This window comes from Delphinus delphis, chromosome X (genome assembly GCF_949987515.2).
Source record: "Delphinus delphis chromosome X, mDelDel1.2, whole genome shotgun sequence".
NCBI classification, from domain to species: Eukaryota; Metazoa; Chordata; class Mammalia; order Artiodactyla; family Delphinidae; genus Delphinus; species Delphinus delphis.
In genome coordinates this window covers 65,031,246-65,052,928 of record NC_082704.1, presented here as the reverse complement: position 1 = coordinate 65,052,928, position 21,683 = coordinate 65,031,246, and the positions used below count along the sequence as shown (strand labels likewise).

General features: G+C 40.6%; 1 protein-coding gene across 1 annotated transcript in view; it reads right to left on the bottom strand.

The window, feature by feature from the left end:
• Window positions 1-20,984, bottom strand: part of NEXMIF (neurite extension and migration factor) — a 143,505-nt gene extending 122,521 nt beyond the window's left edge. Inside the window, exon 1 of the mRNA XM_060002151.1 lies at window positions 20,929-20,984. The gene's annotated coding sequence lies outside the window, so the exon portion shown is untranslated. The remainder of the gene's footprint in view (window positions 1-20,928) is intronic.
• Window positions 20,985-21,683: the final 699 nt, after the last annotated feature.

The window sequence follows — 21,683 nt, the reverse complement described above, 5'->3', positions numbered from 1 at the left end:
CTCATGGAACATTCTCCAGAATAGATCATATCTTGGGTCACAAATTAAGCCTTGGTAAATTTAAGAAAATTGAAATTGTATCAACTATCTTTTCCGACCACAACACTATGAGACTAGATATCAATTACAGGAAAAGATCTGTAAAAAATACAAACACATGGAGGCTAAGCAATACACTACTTAATAGCGAAGTGATCACTGAAGAAATCAAAGAGGAAATCAAAAAATACCTAGAAACAAATGACAATGGAGACACGACGACCCAAAACCTTTGGGATGCAGCAAAAGCAGTTCTAAGAGGGAAGTTTATAGCAATACAATCCTACCTTAAGAAACAAGAAACATCTCAAATAAAGAACCTAATCTTACACCTAAAACAATTAGAGAAAGAGGAACAAAACCCCCTCAAAATTAGCAGAAGGAAAGAAATCATAAAGACCAGATCAGAAATAAATGAAAAAGAAATGAAGGAAATGATAGCAAAGATCAATAAAATTAAAGCTGGTTCTTTGAGAAGATAAACAAACTTGATAAACCATTAGCCAGACTCATCAAGAAAAAAAGGGAGAAGACTCAGATCAATAGAATTAGAAATGAAAAAGGAGAAGTAACAACTGACACTGCAGAAATAGAAAAGATCATGAGAGATTAAGACAAGCAACTCTATGCCAATAAAATGGACAACCTGGAAGAAAAGGACAAATTCTTAGAAATACACAACCTGCCAAGACTGAATCAGGAAGAAAGAGAAAATATGAACAGACCAATCACAAGCACTGAAATTGAAACTGTGATTAAAAATCTTCAGACAAACAAAAGCCCAGGACCAGATGGCTTCACAGGCGAACTCTATCAAACATTTAGAGAAGAGCTAACACCTATCCTTCTCAAACTCTTCCAAAATATAGCAGAGGGAGGAACACTCCCAAATTCCTTCTACGAGACCACCATCACCCTGATACCAAAACCAGACAAGGATGTCACAAAGAAAGAAAACTACAGGCCAATATCACTGATGAACACAGATGCAAAAATCCTCAACAAAATACTAGCAAACAGAATCCAACAGCACATTAAAAGGATCATACACCATGATCAAGTGGGGTTTATCCCAGGAATGCAAGGATTCTTCAATATATGCAAATCAATCAACGTGATACACCATATTAACAAATTGAAAGAGAAAAACCATATGATCATCTCAATAGATGCAGAGAAAGCTTTCGACACAATTCAACACCCATTTATGATAAAAACCCTGCAGAAAGTAGGCATAGAGGGAAATTTCCTCAACATAATAAAGGCCATATATGACAAACCCACAGCCAACATCATCCTCAATGGTGAAAAACTGAAAGCATTTCCATTAAGATCAGGAATAAGACAAGGTTGCCCACTCTCACCACTCTTATTCAACATAGTTTTGGAAGTTTTAGCCACAGCAATCAGAGAAGAAAAGGAAATAAAAGGAATCCAAATCGGAAAAGAAGAAGTAAAACTGTCACTGTTTGCAGATGACATGATACTATACGTAGAGAATCCTAAAGATGCTACCAGAAAACTACCAGAGCTAGTCAATGAATTTGGTAAAGTAGCAGGACACAAAATTAATGCACAGAAATCTTTACATTCCTATACATTAATGATGAAAAATCTGAACGTGAAATCAAGAAAACTCTACCATTTACCATTGCAACAAAAAGAATAAAATATCTAGGAATAAACCTACCTAAGGAGACAAAAGACCTGTATGCAGAAAATTATAAGACACTGATGAAAGAAATTAAAGATGATACAAACAGATGGAGAGATATACCATGTTCTTGGATTGGCAGAATCAACATTGTGAAAATGACTCTACTACCCAAAGCAATCTATAGATTCAATGCAATCCCTATCAAACTACCACTGGCATTTTTCACAGAACTAGAACAAAAAATTTCACAATTTGTAGGAAACACAAAACACCCCGAATAGCCAAAGCAATCTTGAGAACGAAAAACGGAGCTGGAGGAATTAGGCTCCCTGACTTCAGACTATACTACAAAGCTACAATAATCAAGACAGTATGGTACTGGCACAAAAACAGAAAGATAGATCAATGGAACAGGATAGAAAGCCCAGAGATAAACCCACACACATATGGTCAACTTATCTTTGATAAAGGAGGCAGGAATGTACAGTGGAGAAAGGACAGCATCTTTAATAAATGGTGCTGGGAAAACTGGACAGGTACATGTAGAAGTATGAGATTAGAACACTCCCTAACACCATACACAAAAATAAGCTCAAAATGGATTAAAGACCTAAATATAAAGCCAGAAACTATCAAACTCTTAGAGGAAAACATAGGCAGAACACTCTATGACATAAATCACAGCAAGATCCTTTTCAACCCACCTCCTAGAGAAACAGAAATAAAAACGAAAATAAACAAATGGGGCCTAATGAAAGTTGAAGGATTTTGCACAGCAAAGGAAACCATAAACAAGACCAAAAGACAACCCTCAAATGGGAGAAAATAGTTGCAACTGACTATTGCAATGAAGCAATGTCAAAGGATTAATGAAGCAACTGACAAAGGATTAATCTCCAAAATTTATAAGCAGCTCATGCAGCTCAATAACAAAAAAAACCAAACAACGCAATCCAAAAATGGGCAAAAGACCTAAATAGACATTTCTCCAAAGAAGATATACAGACTGCCAACAAACACATGAAAGAATTCTCAACATCATTAATCATTAGAGAAATGCAAATCAAAACTACAATGAGATATCATCTCACACCAGTCAGAATGGCCATCATCAAAAATTTACAAATCATAAATGCTGGAGAGGGTGTGGAGAAAAGGGAACACCCTTGCACTGCTGGTGGGAATGTGAATTGGTATAGCCACTATGGAGAACAAAATGGAGGTTCCTTAAAAAACTACAAATAGAACTACCATATGACCCAGCAATCCCACTACTGGGCATATACCCTGAGAATACCATAATTCAGAAAGAGTCATGTACCAAAATGTTCATCGCAGCTCTATTTACAATAGCCAGGAGATGGAAGCAACCTAAGTATCCATCATCGGATGAATGGATAAGGAAGATGTGGCACATATATACAATGGATTATTACTCAGCCATAGAAAAAACGAAATTGAGCTCTTTGTAATGAGGTGGATGGACCTAGAGTCTGTCATACAGAGTGAAGTAAGTCAGAAAGAGAAAGACAAATACCATATGCTAACACATATATATGGAAATTAAGAAAAAAATGTCATGAAGAACCTAGGGGTAAGACAGGAATAAAGACACAGACGTACTAGAGAATGGACTTGAGGATATGGGGAGGGGGAAGAGTAAGCTGTGACAAAGAGAGAGAGTGGCATGGACATATACACACTACCAAACGTGAAATAGATAGCTAGTTGGAACCAGCCACATAGCACAGGGAGATCAGCTCGGTGCTTTGTGACCACCTAGAGTGGTGGGATAGGGAGGGTGGGAGGGAGGGAGACGCAAGAGGGAAGAGATATGGGAACATATGTATATGCATAACTGATTCACTTTGTTATAAAGCAGAAATTAACACACCATTGTAAAGCAACTGTACTCCAATACAGATGTAAAAAAAATGGTAACAGTTGTTATGCAACATGAATGAATTCTAGAGATCTGCTGTACAACATAGTGCCTATAGTTAACAATACTGTACTGTAAACTTAAAATTTGTTAAGTGGTAGATATGTTAAATGTTCTTACCACAATAAAAAAATGTTAAGTTTGTCAATTCTGAGTAAAGATCTAGGTGTGTTTGTTGTATTACTGATTCTAAATGTTCTTCAGTATTTTTCTAATCACTCCAAATAAAATGTAAGTCATTTTTAAAAGCAAAATTTGATTATTTCTTTTCCATATTTTTCACAATCTGAAATGTTCATGGATTATTTTGATAAAAGGTAAGTGAATTTAATCTCAAAACTAGGGAAATGGAAAAGAGAAAAAAGTAACAAGACAAAGAAAAATGAAAGAGGGGGTCACCAGGATGAGATACAGAGAGGCTCTTGGAGCCTCAGGAACTTTTGGCCCGAAGCTAACAAACTCTATAAGCCAAAGATTTAATGAATGAACCCATTGCAAGATGGGTGCTTTTGGGTGTTCAATCCCCCATCCCCCACCATATGTATTTAAAACCCTACTCTGTTTCATTGATTTTCTCCGGACAGAAACTTTCAGTGAGTCTCCTCCAACTACCTAGCCTTTCAGGGACAAATTTTCCATCTTGGCTTCCAAGGCGGCTGTTACAACACCACAAATCACCTTCTGCCATCCCTTCTTGAGCCAAACTCCTACTGGTTTCCAGGAATCATATGGGGAATATGGCTCTCTGAATTTATTCCCTCACAGTACTCAGCACACAACATTTCTTAATCTAAATGTCTTACTACAAAAGCTGAACCTGCTGAAGATAAAAGCTTTTCATTTTTCCCCTACTGCCCTTCCCCAAGCTAAATCCTCATCACAGTCAGAAATGCCACTTTATCCTCCAACTCTGAAGAAAGCTCAGTCATCTCGGCTCTTTGCTGCGTTCTGATTGATAATTGAATCCATTTGCTTTTATCAACTCACTGTCTCTTGATTTCCCCCATGGCCCCTTCTGGCAGCCCTTTTCCGGCAGCCGTCCTTGCTTTTTGTGGGCACCTCACAATATATTTTTGAATGGCTCTTCCTACCCTGACCCTCTGCCACACCCAGGAGCCATAGCCTCCCTTGGCTGAGGTAACTAAAGTGCTGGCTCCACACTTAGCTCTCTAAGGGTAGCAATGACCTTGCATCCAGCCACACAATATGCCAGGAAAGCAGCTATAGTCAAAGGAGATATGGATCCCGGGCAACATCAAGTGGAAGGTTAAAGGCTCTGCTGATAAGTGAGGGGGGGTGGGCTGTGAAGGCGAGGGAGAGTGTTAAATGGAATGGATGAGCACAGGCTTCATGTGTTCGGAAGTGAAAGACCCCCTTACCTCACTATTCAAAGAGACCACTGATAGGGCAATCTAAGGGAAGGAATCGGGGCTTGGCCTGTAGTTATCACTCTGTCCCTGATTTACAGTGTGGCTTTGGGAAATTCACTTTAAAGTATCTGAGACTCAACTTCCCCATCTGGAAAAAGTTACCATTGTGGAAACTGTCGCTGTGGAAAAAGACCTAGGAGATTAGCTCTAGACCAAGCCCTCATTTCACAGTTTGAAAACTCTGAGGCCCAGGGAGGAGAAGCAATTTGTCCTATGTGGTCTTCAATATTTACCTTTCCTAAGTCCATGAGGTTGTTTGTGAGGTCAAATGAAATAAAACATAGGAGCCCTTTGAATCCTCTAGAAGAGAGGGTGTATTATTTTTGGCAGCTTTAGTGCCTATGGTCCCTTAACATAACTGTCTCCTAAAGAAGACATACCAATCTTAGTTTTTACTTCCTCAGGACCACTGAACACACAGCTGTCTCTCTCAGCTGGCCATCTCCGCAACAAGCCCAGATAGCAGCTCTCTGCCCTATCATCCACTGCTGCCTCTCCCACCTCAGGCTATCCCAGCTGCCTAAGCACTCCTTCTATCTGAGGGTCTAGAAACAGCTGGTAGCCCTAGCATCCTCCTCTGAGCTCACTGTAGCCAATGCTGCCTTACATTGTGTGACACCCAGGATTTCAGTGCCATAAGTAAAACACATGGAGAAGGGAGAAGCTCATTACTAAGGGCCTTCTAGAGGAATCTTGGGAGTGGAGTCAGAGCAATGCAGACCAGAGAAAGGCTGAGGAAGACCAAAAGGACAGAGGGCAAAATAAAGAGCATACCTAGGATCACACGTTTCCTTTCAGTGCATATTATGCCCAGATGGCTTTTCATTTAAAAGAGTAATTTGAGGGTGTTCTTGTCTAGTATGTGGCTCAGCTGTCTGAGGCAGGCCTCTGGTTTCTTTCTTTTTTTAGATTATTATTGGAGTATAGTTGCTTTACAATGTTGTGTTAGTTTCTACTGTGCAGCAAAGTGAATCGCTATATATATACATATATCCCCTCTTTTTTGGATTTCCTTCCCATTTAGGTCACCACAGAGTACTGAGTAGAATTCCCTGTGCTAAACAGTACGTTCTCACTAGTTATCTATTTTATACATAGATGTCAATCCCAATCTCCCAATTCATCCCACCCTCCACTTTGCCCCTTGGTATCCATACATTTCTTCTCTAAGTCTGTGTCTCTATTTCTGCTTTGTAAATAAGATCATCTATTCCAATTTTTTCAGATTCCACATATATATGCATTAATATACGATATTTGTTTTTCTCTTTCTGACTTACTTCACTCTGTATGACAGTCTCTAGGTCCATCCATGTCTCCACAAATGACCCAATTTTGTTCCTTTTTATGGCTGAGTAGTAATCCATTGTATATATGTACCACATCTTCTTTATCCATTCCTCTGTTGATGGACATTTATGTGGTTTCCATGTCCTGGCTATTGTAAATAGTGCTGTTATGAACTCTGTGGTGCATGTGTCTTTTTGAATTATTGTTTTCTCAGTGTATATGCCCAGTACTGGGATTGCTGGGTCACATGGTAGTTCTATTTTCAGTTTTTTTAAGGAACCTCCATACTGTTCTCCACAGTGACCATACCATTTTACATTCCCACCAACAGTGCAAGAGGGTTCCCTTTTCTCCACACCCTTTCCAGCATTTATTGTTTACAGATTTTGTGTTGATGGCCATTCTGACCAGTGTCAGGTGATATCTCATTGTAGTGGTGATTTTCACTTCTCTAATAATTAGTGATGTTGAGCATTTTTTCATGTGTTTGTTGGCTTGGAGAAATGTCTATTTAGGTCTTCTGCCCATTTTTGGATTGCTTTTTTTGACATTGAGCTGCATGAGCTGATTGTATATTTTGGAGATTAGTCCTTTGTCAGTTGCTTTGTTTGCAAATATTTTCTCCCATTCTAAGGGTTGTATTTTCGTCTTGTTTATGGTTTCCTTTGCTGTGCAAAAGCTTTTAAGTTTCATTAGGTCCCATTTGTTTATTTTTGTTTTTATTCTCATTACTCTAGGAGGTGGGTTAAAAAAGATCTTGCTGCGATTTATGTCAAAGAGTGTTCTCCCTATGTTTTCCTCTAAGAGTTTTATAGTGTCTGGCCTTACATTTAGATTTTGGATTTTAGATAATGGATTTAAATAATCCATTTTGAGTTTATTTTTGTGTATGGTGTTAGGGAGTGTTCTAATTTCATTTTTTTACATGTAGCTGTCCAGTTTGCCCAGCATCTCTTGTTGAAGAGGCTGTCTTTGCTCCATTGTATATTCTGGTCTCCTCTGTCATAGATTAGGTGACCATATGTGCATGGGTTTATCTCTGGGCTTTCTATCCTGTTCCATTGACCTATATTTCTGTTTTTGTGCCAGTACCATACTGTCTTGATTACTATAGCCCTGTAGTATAGTCTGAACTCAGTGAGCCTGTTTCCTCCAGCTCTGTTTTCTTTTTCTCAAGATTGCTTTTTCTATTCAAGGTCTTTTTTGTTTCCATGCAAATTGTAAAATTTTTTGTTCTAGTTCTGTGAAAAATGCCATTGGTAATTTGATAGGGATTGCATTGAATTTGTAGACACAAGTCTTAAATGACATATTAGACCAGATAGACTTAATTGATATTTATAGGACATTCCATCCCAAAACAGCAGAATATACTATCTTCTCAAGTGTACATGGAACATTCTCCAGGATAGATCACATCTTGGGTCACAAATCAAGCCACAGTAAATTTAAGAAAATTGAAATCATATTAAGCATCTTTTCTGACCATAGTGGTATGAGATTCGAAATCAATTACAGGAAAAAAACTGTAAAAAACACAAACACATGGAGGCTAAACAATATGCTACTAAATAACCAAGAGATCATTGAAGAAATCAAAGAGGAAATTTAATAAATACTTACAAACAAATGACAATGAAAACATGATGACCTAAAACCTATGGGATGCAGCAAAAGCAGTTCTAAGAGGGAAGTTTATAGCAATACAATCCTACCCCAAGAAACAAGAAAAATCTCAAATAAACAATGTAAACTTACACCTGAAGCAACTAGAGAAAGAAGAACAAACGAAACCCAAAATTAGTAGAAGGAAAGAAATCATAAAGATCCGAGCAGAAATCAATGAAACAGAAATGAAAAAAAGAAACAGTAAAGATCTATAAAACTGAAAGCTGATTCTTTGAGAAGATAAAATTGATAAACCTTTAGCTAGACTCATCAAGAAAAAAAGAGAGAGGACTCAAATCAATAAAATTAGAAATGAAAAAGAAGAAGTAAAACTGACACCACAGAAATACAAATCATCCCAAGAGACTACTACAAGCAATGATATGCCAATAAAATGGACAACCTGAAAGAAATGGACAAATTCTTAGAAAGGTACAACCTTCTAAGACTGAACCAGGAAGAAATAGAAAATATGGACAGACTGATCACAAGTAATGAAATCAAAACTGTGATTAAACATCTTCCAACAAACAAAAGTCCTCTGCTAATAAAGTGAATTTTCAGAAAATAAAGGAACTCCATTCAGGGCATTAGCTGCATCCATTTTAGGCCTCCATTAACCAATGGTGCTCAGTGCTGTATGATATCAAAGTCATACCTGAGGGTAAAATGGTAGAGGTGAGAATCAAAAAGGAGAGATTAGTCCACCTACCTGCTTTCCATCATCTCTCAGTGGTTGGCTAGAAGTGACTTGTCCTTGATGAATCATGAGTCATTGGGGTCAGAAATATCATGACATTACCACCTTATCTAAACAAATGGGTCTTTCCATTTATTCAGGTGCTAAATATATGTACGTGTAGCTACCAAAGCATTGTTAAAATAGGGCAAAAACAGTGGCTTATAGGAAAAGGGTGAGATCAATGGCAAGGAAGGCTGATTCCAGGTTCTCTTCCCAGATCTGTATAACAGTATCCTGGTCCTTTGGCCCCTCTGCTTAACTAGTGATCATTGTCTTCAAAATTAAGTGGTGTATTTGCAGCCTTCTTGAGAGACAAAGTAACAAATCGGGATTTTGGTTGCTCCCACTATATTATCTCCATATCTCTGAGTAACAAACCAGGAACAAAGAGTAACAAACCTCTTCCCCACAAATACACATATGGAAGGATCTAGGTGAGCCACGGTCCTGGATTTACAACCTATACCTTGACCTTGTGTTATAAAGTATGCCTATCTCTCTCTTTACAGCCTAACTTCCAAACTGCGTCTCCCTCAGATGAGTATGCATTTTTGTGTAGCTTTAAGTCAAACCACATAAATCTGAAAAACTCATTGTAGCACTGCACAATTCCCTTTCTTTCACTTATTTAGCCAAATGGTTTTACTGTGTCATTTATGAAACATCTTAACATGTCAAGGCCACAGCTTTACAAATATAGGATTTGCTATGGGAAAAGGCAATGTGACTTATGTACCATACATATAACATATATTCAATAGACAATGGGTACACCTCTTCCCTTGCTGAGAGATAAAGTACATAGGCAGTCCATAAAAGCAAACACTCAAAAGATGTATTTCCAAATATAGAGATCCAATAAGGGAAAATGTTACTGAACTACCCCTAGGGGAAACTGTGAACACTGACTCTACATTAAGGACACTTCTACAAGTCTAAGCAAAGAGAGATTTGAGAAGGCAACAGTTATGCCAGTGCACAAAGAAGCTGTGTAACAGGGTCTACTGACTCTCTAGGCCTTGGACAAAAAAAGTGCCAAGTCAACACGGAGCTCTGTGAAGGACAGAGCTCTTTCACAAATGCTCCCAACTGGCTGAGCATGCTGGAAGCCTCAAGTATCAGAACACAGGGGCCACCAACATGCCAAATAAACCCTAGATTCTACAAATCAAATGAATACCCTTTTCATAACCTACTCTTTTCTGTTAATATTTCTTCAGTCAATGGTTACTTCAGTCATGGAGGTGGAGTTTGTTGCTATGAATAAACAAACTTCTTCCCAATAGGGGAGAATTTCCCTTTAACCAAATGGAATGGTATAGGAATCTGCAACATGTCACCCCACCTCTCTTACAAAGATTGAGAGGAAGAAACTTGGTTAATACTATGCTATAGTTTCTATCAACTCTACTGGGTCGATAATGTCCAGTTAAGTTCCCTGTACCCATATCTCTGTAGTATTCATAGCACCTCAGGCTTTGGAAACAAACCCCAGCCACAGACCTCAAATCCAATAACTAGGTCTTTGTCGTATTCTACCTGTGCCACAGTATCTAACCCCAAACCTCAATTCTTATCGGACCAAGCTCCCTTCCCCACCCCTTGTCTTCCTATGACAGTGTTCTATGTATGTGTTGTCCAATATGGTAGCCACTAACCACATATGGGTATTAAGCACTTGAAATGTGACTGAATTCCAACCCCCACCTGGAAGTAATGAGAAGCCCTGCCCTCCAAGTGTCAACAGAGGCTGAGTGGGGAACCTGAACTTCCACTTCCACCTGGCAATAACAAAGGCAGCAAGCACACTCCCTTCCCCTGCTGAAGCAGTATCAGAAAAAGTTAGCTAAAACAGAAGGTTTAAATAAGATCCAGAGTCTCATAATGTACTACAAAAATGTCCAGGTTTCTGTTAAAAATCACTCATCATACCAAGAACCAGAAATATTTGAAGCTAAATGAAAAACGCAAGCAAATAGCTGTCAAAGCCAAGATGACAGAGATGTTAGAATTATCTGGCAAAGATTTTAAAGCAGCCATGATAAAAATGCTTCAATAATCAATTACAAACACTCTTAAAACAAATGAAAAATAGAAAGTCTCAGCAAAGAAATACAAGATATATGGAAGGACCAAGTGGAAATTTTAGAAATGAAAAATACAATAACTAAAATTCTTTTAGAAATCTCAATATGTGTGCTCTACAACAGAATGAAGAGGACTGAGGGAAGAATCAGCTAACTTGAAGATAAAATGATAGAAATTATCCAATCTGAACAACAAAGAAAATTAGATTGAAAAAAAAATGAACAGGGTCTCAGGGTCTCTGTGGGACTATAAATAAATATCTAACTTTCCTGTCATTATAAGAGGCCTGGAACAGTAGGATAAAGAAGGCAGGACAGAAAAAGTATTCAAAGAAATAATGGCTGAAAACTTCCCAAGCTTAGCAAAAGACATAAACCTACATATTCAGGAAGCTAAGAGTATTCCAAACTGGATGAACCAAAGAAATCTATGCCAAGGCACATCAGAGTCAAACTTTTGAAAACTACAGACATTTTTTTTTAAAAAACTTGAAAGCAGTGAGAAATGATGTCTTACTAACAGGGGAAAAAACAATTCAAATGACAGCAGATTTCAGAAGCCATGGAGACCAGAAGGGAGTGGCACAACCTTTTTCAAGAGTTGCAAGAAAAGAACTGTCAACTCAGAATCCTATATGCAGTGAAAATATCCTTCAGGAATGCAGGGAAAAATCAAGAAATTCTCAGATGAAGAAAAACCAAGAGAATTCACTGCTAACAAACCTGCACTAAAAGAATGACTAAAGGAAGTTCTCTAAACAGAAAGAAAAATATAGAGGAAGGAATCTTGAAACCTCAAGAAGGAAGGAAGAACAACAGAGAGTAAAAGTAAGAGTAAATACAATTGACTTTGCTTCTCCTGTTGAGTTCTCTCAATTATGTTTGACAGTTGAAACAAAAATTATAACACTGTCTGATATAGTTCTAAATATATAGTGAGGAAATATCTAGGACTATAATATTTTAAATGAGGGAGGAGAAAAGGACTTAAAGAGAGGTAAGGTTTATTTAAACAGGTAAAATGTTGATACTAGTAGACTGTGATAAGTTGTGTACAGGAACTCTGGAAAACAGTTTTGCAGTTTCTTAAAAAAATAAACATATACGGGCTTCCCTGGTGGCACAGTGGTTGAGAGTCCGCCTGCCGATGCAGGGGACATGGGTCCGTGCCCCGGTCCAGGAAGATCCCACATGCCACGGAGTGGCTAGGACCATGAGCCATGGCCGCTGAGCCTGTGCTTCCAGAGCCTGTGCTCCGCAACGGGAGAGGCCACAACAGCGAGAGGCCCGCGTACCGCAAAAAAATAAAACCAAAACTAAACATATACTTACCATATGACCCAGTTATCACACCCCTGGGCATTTTCCCTAGAGAAATGAAAACATGTTCACACAAAAAACTGTACACTAACCCGCACAGCTTTCTTTGTAATAGCAAAAAACTGGAGACAACCAAAATGTCCCTAACATGTATGGTTAAACAAACTGTGATACATGCATACCATGGAATACTGTTCAACATTATAAAGGCATGTACTGTTTATACAGAAGACAACTTGGATAGATCTCAAGGGCATTATGCTGAGTGAAAAAAGCGAACCTGAAAAGGTCACATACTCTATGACTCCATTTATATTAACATTTTTTGAAGTGACAAAACTATAGATTTATATTTTAAAAAGATTAGTGATTGCCAGGGGTTAGGAATAGTGGAGGTGAGGGGGGTGAGTGTGACTATAAAAAACAATAAAGAGATAGCACAAGACAGATCTTTTCTGGTGATGGAATAGTACTTTATCTTGATTGTGGTAGTGGTACACAAATCTACACATGTGATAAAATGACACAGAACTAAACAAACCCATTGTTCTAATATCAAGTTCATGGTTTTGGTCTTATACTATAGTCGTATAAGATATAACTATTGGGGGAATTGGGTAAAAATTACACAGGACCTCTCTGTCTTTGCAAGTTCCTGTGAATCTATAACTATTTCAAAATGGAAAGAAAAAAAATCAAGTCACTGTGGTAGCCAGAGTAATGACCCTCCAAAGTAGGGTCATTACTATAATCTGTGAATATGTTAGGTTATATGGCAGAAGGGGAATTAAGGTTGCAGATGGAGTTAAGTTTGCAAATCAACTAACCTTGAGATAGGGAGATAATCCTGTACTATCCATCCAAGTAGACCCAATGTAATTACCGAGGTCTTTAAAAGTGGAAGAGGGAGGCAGAAGAGTGAGAGTCAGAGAAGGAGATGTGACGATGGAAGCAAGATTGAAGTGATGCAACGTAAGGAATCAATCCACCATTGCTAACTTTGAGAATGTAGGGGGATCCGTGAACCAAGAAATGTGGGCAGAATCTAGAAGCTGGAAGACAAGAAAATGGAGTTTCCCTTACAGCCTCCAGAAAGGAATTCAGCCCTGCTCACACCTTGATTTTAGCCCAGGGAGGCCTATTTCAGATTCCTGACCTCTAGAATTGTAAGATAATAAATTTATGTTGTTTTAAACCACTAAGTTTTTGGTAATTTGTTACAGCAGCTATAGAAAACTAATATAATCACCAACTAGGAGTTAAAAACTAACCCACTCAAAGATGGACAACTGGCTTTTTGCAGAGTACATTCAATTCATTAGTCAGAAGTCAATAACTAAGGACTAAAATCTTGAGTCAATGGTCAACACATCATGGCTAATGCTATCTGCAATTCCACATCACCAATGATATCAATGATAGAAATCTTGCCTCAGAATTGCAGGGAAAAGAAACATGTTACTCCCTATTAAATGGGGCCTGCTAAGCCAATGCAGCAATAAGAACAGAAACATTTGTGCCATGGAGGCTGGAAATCTTGTCTCAACTTAGCTAGAGGTAACTGTTTGGTAGGGAATTTCCTGCTGTATTAGAAAAGAGGGCATTTATACTTATTTTCTAACAGGGAGAGTGTAGAAATAATAGAAAAATGCATTAAATTAGAAAAGGGGTAAGGTAAATTAATAAAGATGGTAAAAAGACCCAGCCAGAAACAAAACTAATTTTCTATAAGACAGGAGAATCTGTTTTATTCTTTTCTCTTCCCCAGTATCCCAGTGCTTAGCACATAGTAGATGCTCAATAAATGTTTGCTGAATTGAATTAGAAATGATCATTAATAGATCCATCCAGATTTAGAATTCCATTAGCCCTCATACTCTGCCATACCCCAAACTGCTAAGAAAAGAAGCAAAGAGACAGGCAAGAAACATTTATTCATGGACAGGAATACCACATATTCCTACCATCACAACTGCATGGCACAGATGTGACATATATTCATGTTTGCAGAGGTTAAGGAGCTTTGCCTTTAATATATGATGTTAGATCTCCAGGATGGCTAATACTGCAAAAGGCCCATGAGTCCCAAGGGTCGTCCTTATGAAGATATCTGGACACCACCTCCCTCTCTGGCTCCATCACTGTACTTAACAATCAGTGCTAACAAGAGCTTCCTATTTTTGTCAAGGCCACTGGCTAAGAGGAATATATAGAGATAGAGCGAGAGATGAAGAAGAGAGAGAGATGGGGGTAGGTAAGCATGAGTGAGCTTTTATGTAATGTATTTTATATATTAATAATGAACCTGTAAAGGGTGAGTGCTGAACAGACATTTTTAAGAATCTGAAAGTTGACAAGTCAAGGATTTGGAGAAACTAGACTTGACTTGTTTTTGGTGAGAATAGTAATGTCAAAATGAGTGTAAGTGACTCTTTTTCATAATAAAAAATGCCTGTGAAGGCTAATCAGAAAAATGCTTATAACAGTAGCTGTGAACCACAAGTATACTAATAACAGCCTTTTTTGGAAGAGTCATTTTCATGTCTTCCGTTTCAAGTTACCTTGACCATGACAGCCATGTGACAGGAATTACTGTAAGAACTGGGCAAAGGCTAGTGCAGAGGTTTTTAACTCACAATGCATGGTTGGACTTTCTGAAAGTGTATGAAAGTGTCATATATTTAAATGAGCACGTTTCTGAAGAGAGAATCCTTGGCATTCATCATATTTTCAAAGGGGTTCATGCCAAAAAAAAAAAGGTTAGGAACCACTGAGCTAGACAGTGATGGCCTACTTTTTCTACTCCCCTACTCAGTAAAGCTCTTCTTCAGAATGTGTTCCAGTTATTTAGTAACTAAAGAGACAGCAGGTCTCTGTTCAAGCAAGTTGCTGAGACCTGGTCTCTGGGTTAATAAATCACATGGATGCCTGGAATGACATGGCAAATATTGGAAAGGAAGACAGGAAGAATTTATTAGCACCACAAAATTTAAGTTACTGTAATAGGCAGGAAAGAAAAGATCACTATTGACATTTTGACTCAAACAAACAAAATCCACATGTGGATTTCACTTTTGGGGTCATCCCCCTGCCACCCCACCAGGTTCTGGACAATCTCCCAAACCCTAGATATCAGCTGACAGACATGTGTTCAGGAAATGTGGACTCATTTTAACACTGGCCTAAGTAAAGCTCAGTTATGAAGAGGAAGCTTGAAAACATTTGTAAAAGCAACTCTAAATGGCTTCACATTTTCTTCATGTCTACATTATTTCCTTTTCCATAGCAAGCTAGATTTGGCCTGTGGGCCATAGTCTCTTTTGACTCTAACCCTAGATCAATGAAAGCCAATCACAGACACTTAAGACTGGAAGGCAGTTTAAAAAGTAGTGTTGTCCATTCCACAAAAGGCAAATGGAAATATACATAATACAGTAAGTCCCGTACATACAAACGAGTTCCATTCCGAGAGCACGTTCGTAAGTCCAATATGTTCGTAAGTACAACAAAGTTAGCCTAGGTACACAATCGGCTATATAGTACTGTACTGTAATAGGTTTATAATACTTTTCACAAAAATAATACATAAAAAACAAACAAAAAAAGAAAACATTTTTAATCTTAGAGTACAGTACCTTGCAAAGTACAGTAGTACAGTACAACAGCTGGCATACAGGGGCTGGCATCGAGTGAACAGGCAAGAAGAGTTACTGACTGGAGGAGGGAGAGGAGGTGGGAGATGGTAGAGCTGAAGGATCGTCAGCAATAGCAGATGGAGGGCAAGCTGCAATTTCACTCATGCCTGACGTTGATGGCACAGGTTCTGGTTCCTTGTTGGATTCAATTCTATCTACCCTCGTGAAAAAACGATCTAGTGATGTCTGGGTAGTAGCTCTTTTTTTCTCGTCGTAGGTGACACGGTAGCACTGGATTGCATCCTGAAAGGTTGCTGCAACCTTCGTGTACCATTCTAGGTCTGGGTCCTGTGCCTCAAAACTAACAGTGCCTCCTCAAATAAAGAAAATTCCCTTGCCATTTCCTGCTTCGTGAATCTCTTCGGTTCTTCAGTTACTTCTTCCTTTTGTCTCTCTCAATTATTTTCACTTTTGTTTCCATCGTTATCGCCTGCCACTTCTTAGCAGTACCAGCTACATCACCGCTGCTTTTACGCTTGCTTCTGGACATCCTGGGCTTGAAATAAAGACACTGTACTACTGTACTCTATATAGTACTGTACAGTAAAGTACACAAAAGGACAACCACTTGTAGAGTATGCATGCACGTGACAATGTACACCAGACACGTGAACTAACTTACGTGATTGGACATGCGAACGCATGTTCACATCTTTGAAAGTTCGCAACTTGAAGTTTCGTATGTAGGGGACTTACTGTATATGTAATATAAATATGTATATTAAAATTTTATTTGTATATTTGACAAGACCACATGCAAACTATTCTGGACAGAGATTTACCTGTGTACTTCTCAAAACGTGTTCTAAAAAGAAACTAACACAATATTGTAAATCAACTATACTCCAATAAAAAAAATTTAAGAAAGGAAGAATTCAGGGAATTCCCTGGAGGTCCAGTGGTTAGGACTCTGTGCTTCTGCTGTAGGGGGCCTGGGTTCGATCCCTAGTCGGGGAACTAGGATGCTGCATGCCGCATGGAATGGCAAATAAATAAATAAATAAAATAAAAAGAGAAGAATTCACACCTCAATTGGTACCACCCTCTTTTGTCTTAGAACTACTATGGTCAGGATGATCTTTCTAAACCTAAATGCCTCCTGATATGTTTTAAGCTTATAACCTATTACCAGTCTTTCATGAAAGTAAGATCAGCCACTCTCCAGCATGCAGACAACACCTCTGTGTGTGTGTGTGTGTGTGTGTGTGTGTGTGTGTGCACAAAGGCATTTTGGAGGGATGTCTTTAGGCCCAATAATCCAATTCCGTCAAGCCCAAAGCCTGAATCATTTCTGGGATTTTACCTCCAGAAAGGCTTCTTAGCTAGGAAAAAGACAGACTGAGCTTATTAGGGACTATGACACCTTCAAAGCTCATGCAAGTTTTACAAATATAACCATCTCCCCAAATCAAGAAGCACAGTTTGATTTAAAGGTGACTTATAGTTAGGGTGACCACAGAATTTTTTTGTCCAAAATGGGACAGTTGAGAGTGAAATAAGTATGCTGGGACAACAGGTATAAACCACAACATATGACCATCCTACTTACTAGGATGCTTTAACTTAGAGGAAATGCTTTAACTTCCCCCAAACAAAATGAATCTCTATGCCTTTTGTCAATGGAAGATAGCTTGGCACTACTCTAGTAGTCAGGCCCACAGTATAATCTTGGTCTCTAACCTCTATACCTCCTCAGGTTAAACATTAGGAGCAACTTCTTGCTCAGGCTGGCTGTGTAATACTTAAAATGGGCTACTGAGGGAGAGAGGTATAACTTTTAAATGGGACTTTGGGGTGTTTGAGAAAATAGTAGATAATTGCTTATGTCAAAATCATCTTACTGAGGATGGAGAAGATGACTTATTGAAGTTCCTTTTAGAAAAATTAAGATTATGTACATAGTAGTTGGTCCTGAAGACATCAGTCCTTTTTCCACCAGAGAACAAGAGAGGGAAAGACATCAAGACATAGTGCTTATCTATATAAAATGAGACCAAAAGGAACACGTTCCCTAGCAAAGGGTTTGGAGAAAAAGAAAGTATTCACTAGAACTGGACTTAGGAGCACAGAAACTGCAATCAATGATTCTTTGGTTAGGCTAGTCCGTCTCCTAAGCAAATACTTCTGTGAGACTGGGATCTCCACCGTTGATTGTGTCAGAAAGCCATGAGCATATGTGTTTAAAATCCAGCCCTTATCACTTTTCTCACCTCTCTTTTCCCACCTCCTAAACACAGGCAACACCACCACATTTTTAGCTCTCTCTGCTCACTAGGTAGTTTACAGGTAATCAGATAATTGTGGAAAAAAAGGAAAAGGGAAGAGAGACAGATTGGGTAAAACAGAGAGAAAGCGGCAGTGTTCTGCACTTGTTTGACTTTGGCAACAGGGTGTAATAGGTTTGCTTGTGTGTGTGTGCGTGTTTTAAAATGCATTGATGCATAGAATATTTATTCACTGAACAGGTTGATTTATTTAACAGACTTGACATATGTCAAATTCTACCATGTGCTTACATAATTGTTACCCATTTATCAGAGCTTTTATTTAGCCAAATATTTGTTTTAAAAGCATTTTCCTTTAAATGACTTTCTCTAGCTCACTGCACAATCAATCCGTGGTTCATTTTAATTATGTTATGTTATGTTACATTGTGTTGTGTTAACAACAGCTATTTGGTGGAGGTCTCTGAAATCTAATCTTCCCAGGGCCATTTCATCTCCACCCAAAATCTATTTCTTTTTACCCAAAATCTATTTCTTTTTTCCCTCATAATAAATTTTTGGTTAAAATCACATCATAGGGAACATTTTAACAATATGTACGATGTCCTTTCATGTTATGCTATCTTACACTGTTGACTCCCCCCCAAAAAAAGCAGTTTCTCATCATACTGTTAAAATCACAGATCTGAATATTGTTAACCTAAAAAACTGGCTATAAGGACAAAAGGATATGTTTTTTTTGTATGTGAGTGTGTGTCTGTGGGGTGTGGAAGGGCAGTTGGGACAGCTAGGGGAGAGCTGTGGATAATTAGAATAAGAGAAAGTGAACAGAATCAAATTTCAAGACAAATTTTGTTGAATCACCCTACTCCATCTGAACACATGTGCACAAAGAATTATATTTTTTCAACTCAAATGCATGCAATTTATCTAGGTTCTGTGGGAGGTAAAATATTGGAAGGTATTTCCAAGAAACAAAAATGTCTAATTACTAGCTGCCATGCCTAGTTTGAGTTCCTCTATTGTAAATATGCCATTTGCAAAAGCAAGAGGTTTGTTTTGACCTCCCAGGTCAGGGAGTATGGGGACTAGTAGAGATGAGGTGTGGGAAAGAGGAAGGGAAATCCCACCATCACACAAGTGAATCTTTGACCTAGTAAGTGACTACGTTTTTGTTGTTACTGTTGGGTAAAATGTCCAAGTCTTCCAGAAATTAGACACTGTAATAAAAATGTACCAGCCCAAATTTAAATTGCTCACTAGACAGATGGTTAATTATATTCACAGCCACATATTTCACTGGGATAGAGTTTCAGACACTCAGCCAGTTTTATTTGATTAGCCGGTTTCCCAGTTAATATGTAAAATGACAGTTACTTAGGCCTTTTTTGTTCCCTTCTAAAAATATGTTTTAAATAAGTGTAAATTCTCCTCAGCCATGAGAACGTCATGGCTGTAAATAAAACGTTTGGTCATGTTACCCTATGTGTAAAAGATGTAAGGGAGATTCATTCCCCGAAACCCAAATGATCTCTATAATTCACAAAAAACCATGGAGCACCTTTGCTCACCAAGCAAAATATCTCGGCAACTATCAGCACACCCTGCTCCTCCACCAAAAACAACCAAGGAGATACTCAAATCCCAGGTTAAAGTGCTTTAGATGCTTTTTAAAAACAGCCCTGGCAGCCCTACACACAAATCATGTCTTTTCAGATAACAGTGTAGAAAATGGAATGTTAGGAAAAGGCCACAGAGCTAAGTATATTGCTGTGCACAGAATTCAACAATATGCTGGGAGCCAAAACCCAGAAGCAAAATACGAAACCCACTTATTCCAAAATGCAGAAGCTCAAAGAAAATCAAATGTGCTGGTGTCGAAATGGGTATGCCAATTTTTTTTTTTAACTTCTAAAAAAGACAGAAAACCTTGAGCGGGTTATTCGGTCCCTCACGGATCAGACAGACAGAAGCAGTCATGCTGAAACCACTGGATTCCTCAGCAGAACGGCGCCAACTCAGCGGCGCGTTTTCCACACTTTCCCGGAGCCTGGCCCCGCTCCCCGAGCGGGCTCGCGGCCTCCCCGCCCCACCGGGTGTGCGAGAGCGGAGCGGACGTGTGCTGCGGGGCGCGGCAGAGCGAAGCGCCAGAAGCCACGCAGGAAAGCGTCGATTCGACTGCCACCGAGAGCGGGAAGGGGCCGCGGGCCAATTATGCAAAGGTGACAAGCCGGGTGAGGCTCGGTAGGCCCCCAACTTAGACCCGCCCGCGGCCTTGGTCGGGTGGCGCGTGCTCAGGGGCGCTCTGTGGTCGCCAGGGCAGCCCAGCGCGCACGGGAGCCGCCGGCGACCGCGCTTCGCACCTTTGCCGCTTTGGCCCTGACGCCCGGTCGCCGCCGCCGCGTGCGTTTGCCCGCTCCCGCCGGAGCGTGCAGTGTTAGTGCCCGTTCCCCAGACAGGATCTCCTGAAAGCCGGCCCGAAGGGAAGCGGCACTAAGCTGGCCCCAGCCGCCCGGCTCTGAGCCCGGCGGCTCCAGCCCGCTCGTTTCCCCTCCCCCCCACCCCCACCCCACACACGCCGGCGCAAGCACAGAGGCCTTTCCTAGATTGCAGTGCCTGTCAGGGCTAGCCGGGATCTCTCGCCCTCGCGGCCTCACTCCCTCGTATACAGACACACGCACGCCATTCTCACACAGACGTCCTCCCTTCTGTTTTCCCTTCCTCTTCTCGCTCGGCTTCCCCCAATTCGTTCCACCCCCTGCCGCCGCCACCCTGCATCAACTGGGAAGCCGGCGAGAAGGCCAGGGGGCTGGATGGCAGCGCTCATACTCACCTCCCGGGCCGACTCCCGAGGTGCACGCTGCCGGCGGGCTCAAGCAGCGGGCGCTGGGGCTAGAGCAGCCGCAGTCAAGGCTGGGCTGCCGCCGTCGCCGCAGCTGCTCGAGCTGCCCCCGCCGCCGCCGCTGCTGCTACTGCTGCCGCCGCCGCCGCCGCCTCTGCCTCAGCTCCATGCGCCGGGCCCGCCAGGTGGACGCGACTGTCTCCCTCAGGCGCCGCCGCTGCGGCGATGCTAGATGGCTTCAGAGCTATCAGGTTCTGGCCCTGAAACTCAGCGCCTCAGCGGCCGCCGGCTGCTCCTGGAGTCGGCTCTCAGCATGCACCTCCGCTTGCTCGGGCCGGAGCTATCTCACTAGCGGGCTGCGCGCGCGGCGCTGGAGCCTTGCTCAGTGCGGTCGCTGTGGCCGTCCGCGGGAAGGAGAGAGAAGGAGGGCGGCTGCTACTGTCGCTATCGCTGTTAAAGCTATTGCTAAATGTTGCTACTGCTGTGGCGGTGGCTGCTGCTGCTGCTGCTGCTGCTGCTGCTGCTGCTGCTGCTGCTGATGCTACTGGTTTTCCTTCCCGGGTTCTCCCCCTGTCTCTTGCCCACTCCTCCCCCCCCGGCCTTTCTCCACCTCCTCCTCCTCCCCCTTCTCCTCCCGCGCCGCTTTTCTCAGAGCCTCTGCGGGCGCTGCCTGGTCTCCTCTTCTCCCCGATCTGCCTCTGCCCATTCAGAAAGGTGCCCAGAGTGGGACTGCCTCGGCTGCCACC